The sequence below is a fragment of the Pinus tabuliformis genome, chromosome J (assembly GCF_031772625.1).
Source record: "Pinus tabuliformis cultivar Carrire ecotype Pingquan chromosome J, CPIR1, whole genome shotgun sequence".
Taxonomy (NCBI): domain Eukaryota; kingdom Viridiplantae; phylum Streptophyta; class Pinopsida; order Pinales; family Pinaceae; genus Pinus; species Pinus tabuliformis.
Genome location: NC_142295.1, coordinates 723,664,105 through 723,669,783, shown reverse-complemented (window position 1 = coordinate 723,669,783; position 5,679 = coordinate 723,664,105). Strand labels below are relative to the sequence as shown.

The window sequence follows — 5,679 nt, the reverse complement described above, 5'->3', positions numbered from 1 at the left end:
ATGACCGCTTCCAAGATTCATTCTCAGGTCAATTTTCTTACAACCCTAGTTCTTTCCCTTTTTTATTAAGGTTATTTGTCTTGTCCAAAGCCTTTATTAACCGACTTCCTATTTTGAAAAGTTACAGGTTCACATACCTTGTTCCTGCATTCATGCATGGATGTTATTTTGAATTCACTATGGTTACCAGATTCCTTGTTTGATACTCTCTTTGTTTTTTTTCATTCTAGGTCACTAGTAGACCACAACTGGGTTTTAATGTAGGGCTTTACACTTAGATTTATGATGTTCTTCGAAATAGGAGTTCATTGTATAATATTGTTATGAATATTAAGTAGTGGTCATGCGACCTTAAACTCTTGTTGGGTGGAATCAATGTAAACTTTGAAACAGGAACTATAAACTCAAAATGGGAACTTTGGCCAAAAGCCCCGAAAAAACATCAAAAATAGTGCTAAAAACGAAAAGTGTGTATATTGGAACGATGATTTTATTTTTTAGGGGTCAATTTTGAACATGTTTTAAAAATGGCAGTGACTACGAAATTTACTACGAAATTTTCGTGCAAAATATAGCTTCAAAACGAAAAAGTGATGATATTGGAACGATGATTTTTTTTTAGGGTCAATTTTCAAACTTTTTAAAAAATGCCAGTAAAACCAAATTTTTATGTGCTAAACAAAGTTGTTTATGAGGAAATAAACACATTAATGTTTTTGGTAGAATATCATTTTCTTTTCTAAGTATAAATTCAACATGTTTTCAACCATTACATGCCATGGTTATTTCACCTAAACATAGATGGACAAATTTATCATATCACATCAAGCACATTTTCCTGATTATCCTTATTTTAATTTTGGGCATGAAAAATTCATAGGAGGCCATGATTTCGCTAAAAAGAGGAACTGGAGTGAGATTACAGTGAATCTCATCTAATGACCCTCGCTAAACTGATCACCCTCTCCATAAAATATGTTCACAAAAAGTTCACAAGGAATCCCAGAAGCAAGTTTCATTTGTTCTAAAGCAACTCAGTTACACCTCAAGAACCTTGTTACTCCCTCATAAAAGTGTTCCTGAGAAATGAAGGTAGCATAATTTCATTTACTATCAATAAATCCCAAACCTAGATGCCAGAGGATTTTCTCTCAAGAATGAAATAATTGGAAAAAACAAGCAAGTTCCTAGAAGATAACTCTAATGTCAATCACAATCCTAATAATGCATCATCAGTGAAATCATACCCCACATGTAGGGAGAATACGATGAGCTACCTACGACCACTTGATTTACTTTTATTAGAGTATCTAAGGCCATAATAATAATCTATTTTAATTTCTTTCCAAACCTTTAAAGGAAGGTCACTGTCACTGTCATCTTATGAACCACTATAATAACTTTGATGGCGTTTTAAATATAGTTACATGGTATTTTGTGTTTGTCTTATTTTGTTGCAGGTGACTCATGAGGAGCACATGGACGCTAATACCACAATGGGAAACACAACCAAAATGAGCAAACTAAGTTTGGACCTCCATTAACATCAATTACCACTGAGAAAGGATTACATTTATCAAATTCACTGTGAATATCTTAACAACAGCATAAAAACATCTCCCTTGGAAACAATTCTAAAAAGTCAATTAGGTCAAGAATTTACACCCAATATAAGGAGACACCCCTATTAATATGGTTATTCAGTGTGTTGCTTCCCCCACTATTATAAATTAGATGTTACCCATCCTCATATCTAAATAAAATAAAAGGGAGAAATAAAATAAATGAAAAGCACCCCAATGGGAGAAGTAATGAGGGATATAAAAACCTTTTATGGGGCTATGAACATCTAGTTGGTAGTAAATGATTATTATTTCATTGTGGTGATTACATTGTAGACATAGAAACTCATTAATATTGGAAGAATACGTTTAGAAATTCTTGAGTCATATTTAAGGAGTCTATTACCTCAAGATCTATACAAACCCATTGGATCAAAAACCAAACCTAAAGTGAAAGTAACAAAATTTATTTTTTTTAAAGTAAATTACCTTTATGGATAAATTAATATAATAAAGAAGTATTTCTTAATCCTCGAAATAAAAAGCTTTCAATGTTAAACGGATATATCTAATCTCTTCTGAATTCCTAATAAAATTAACTAAAAATACATTAGTGTACCATAATTATAACCTTATTGTTAAAGCATTTCAAATATTTTAGACTCATCTATTGTCTTTCCATGAATTCACTAGAAAGCACACTTGGATTTTGCTTTTAAAAACTACTCCTATTTCCATTCCTTTATGCTTAACATGGTCATTTCAATAGTCTTCTTAATCAAGGTGAAAACCATAATCTCAATCAATTTTCATGTAAATATCTTAGATAAAGATGAATTGACTAGAAAACACACTTGAATTTTGCTTTTAAAAACTACTCCTATTTCCATTCCCTTATACTTAATCATTTTAAAAATCTTCTTAATCAAGGTAAAAACCTAGTCTTGATCAATTTTCATCTAAATATCTTAGACACGGATAACACCAAACTTAACGGCCCCTTGTTTGAATGATAATGAACTAAAATAACACTCTTGATAGACCATATGAAAGCTCGAACTTTCTATATTATCTTCACCATAGTAACTTAAATCTTGAGCTCATAATTTTATCAATGTTACCTCCAACTAATGTCTAATGTCTAATATTATTAGACAGGGACAATGAATTTTAGTTACAACTTACATTGAAAGTCCATGTAACGCCATGGGGACACTTAATATATTTTAAGACAAAAAAAATCACCGAGAATATGTGTCGGCTTATATATTAGTCTTGAAAATGCTTGAGGGATATAAAACACGTACCTCATTGATAAATTAGAGAAGATAAACTCAAGACATTCTTCAAAAAAAAAATTTGCCCCATGAGACACGTTATACATTTGGAAATAGAAATCGAGTAATTATGGACGCGCAGTGGCAGGTAATAGTTAGCTCTTCGACAATCGCGGCAGTGCTCTTCGCAATAGTGTTACTCATCTACTTAATCAAAGAAGTTTGCCGTGATATTTTTTCGCCGCCTTGGAGGATCGTCTTCGTCCATGAATTGAACGATGATGACCGACGAAGTCTCGGCCTCTCTGATGAACAAATAGCCACACTACAAACAATTTACTTATAAAGTGAAGTCTTTCAACTTTAAAGGGGATTTGAAGGCAGTGCCAGAGAACAGAGATATGACAGTGTTAGGATCAAATAAAGATTATATCTGTCGGAGGGATTTGCTATTGTACGGGTTTTGGGGGCCAATATCATTTTTATTTGCTGCTGAGTCTGGGAGAGCTCTTGATACAGATAAAATATTTGAAGAGCCAGAATATGGTTTACAGGTTGATGAGATAAATGGTTACACATTTTCTTATCCTCTGAATGTACCCAAGCGACAATACAAATTGAAGTGGATCGAGTCTAGAAAGCCAGAACGATATTCTTCAGTTGCGCCCTTATCTGCCGATGCCCGGCAGCGCATTGTTTCCGAACATCGAGACATCAAAGACAACCTTGTTATTTCTGTTTCGATAGGTCCTCCAAACAATCTCTTTCTGACTTCGAAGGACAAGAACACATGGGATGCAAAAGATGTCGCCGAGTCTGTTCTTTCTGACAATAACACCCAAATAACACCCAAGGCGACCCCAGTTCAATTCCCAGTAGTGCCATCACCGCAGATCTTTCGCAGGGCTAGGATTTCTCCGCTTAATATCGTATTGGATGCCCAGTAAGCATTGTTTGGGGTGATTCATAGCAGATGGGGCGATTTTGAGAATCGTCGGGTGGTGGGCGATTCTCAGAATCGACCCATTTGCTACGAATCGCCCCAAACAGTGCTTACTGAGCATCCAATACTATATATATATATATATATATATATATATATATATATATATATATATATATATATATATATATACATATACATATACATATACATATACATATACATATACATATACATATACATATACATATACATATACATATACATATACATATACATACACACACACACACACACACACACACACACACATATATGTATGTATGTGTGGGGTCTATGAATAAATAAAAATCATGGTTGTGTGTGAATAATGTTGTTTAAAGAATTTCGTTATAAAACTATAAAGAAGAAAGATGAGGTTTTACAAGCAACTAAATTGAGACCTCCTTTTCTAAATAGTCAAAAGAAAGTATGAACAGTATAGACAGGTCGAAACCCTCTTCCTTTCCAGTATAAAAGAAAAGGAATTTATCAGTCTTGAAATAAACATTATATGTAGAGTTCGATAAATGTCTTCACCAAGAGTCATATCCACTGTAAACAAGACTTAGACAGGTAAACATTTATTGTCAAAAAATGCAGCTAAATATCATGAAGTTAAAGAAAATGCAACTTACGCTTGGGAATATATACATATCGCATAAACTCTATGTCCAAATGGCTAATGGTCGTGAGAGAAAACTAACCAATTTGTCTAAAAGAAACAAGTTCATAAAGAGAGCCGCAATAGTGGTAGAAAAAAGAAACGGGTTTATAACAAGAGCCACAACGGTGGTGGATGGAAGTCCGTGACAAGAACGAAAAGGACCATCTACCTTTGACTTTGTTTTGCTGCTTACTTAGGTATACTCTATAACATTTTCTTGATCTGCACTTGAAACTGGATCCAAGATCATTCAAGCTTTATTCAAGACAAAAAGCTCTTTTTAGGATAGAGAAGTAAAAACTATATTTGAGATCCCTCTTTTACAAATTTGCAATGGAAATTCTTGATTAATGTCCCAAAAAAGTCATACATATGTCTGTACCAATATAAATATGTTAGAAAAGAAAAAATTATTGTAATTAAATAAATAAATTTAACAATATCATATATAAACATTAAATAAACATGGATAGAACATGCCAACTAAGTACAAAAATCGAGACATGGATAAAACAGACTAACTACGTACAAAAAGCGAGACAATGAATCTCGATAATACAATATATATCATCAAGTGACTAACTACGAACACAAATTGAGACAATGAATCTTGATAATACAATATATATCATCAAGTTCATCACAAATAGATAGTACATTCATTTGTGAATAATCATGTTCCTCTTAAAATAGATATACTATTTAGTTTCTTAAGATAGATATACTATTTACTTTCTATTTGTACCTATATAGTTTCTTTCTTACATAGAGATACACATAATTATATGAAGACACAAAAAGAGAGATAGATATTTACGTTGTTACAATAGATTAAAAAAAAATAAGACAAATTACATTAGCCCTGTGATGTGAACTTTTTATGAAAATAAGGCACAACACATTCATATTATCATTGCAAGAAATTGAAGAGGTTGGAAAACAAATCTAAAATAGCATCTATGCTCAACAATATGTCAGTTGAGCCCTGTGATGTGAACTACTTGTTTGTTGTCCATGTCCTGTAAAAGAGTTGGATTAAAGATGTTTTAGAACTTCATTTCCAAAAAGGCAAAAATTTTATTGTAATTTTTTACTTCATTAAATAGATCGTATTTTGTCAACATTAAATGGATTGGATTTTGTCAACATTGTTAGCAAAATGTACGCCATGAAATCAAATGAAAAACGTGC

General features: G+C 32.5%; 1 pseudogene; it reads left to right on the top strand.

The window, feature by feature from the left end:
* The first annotated feature begins 2,969 nt into the window (after positions 1-2,969).
* On the top strand, positions 2,970-3,786 carry LOC149228785 (psbP domain-containing protein 5, chloroplastic pseudogene; annotated as a pseudogene).
* Positions 3,787-5,679: the final 1,893 nt, after the last annotated feature.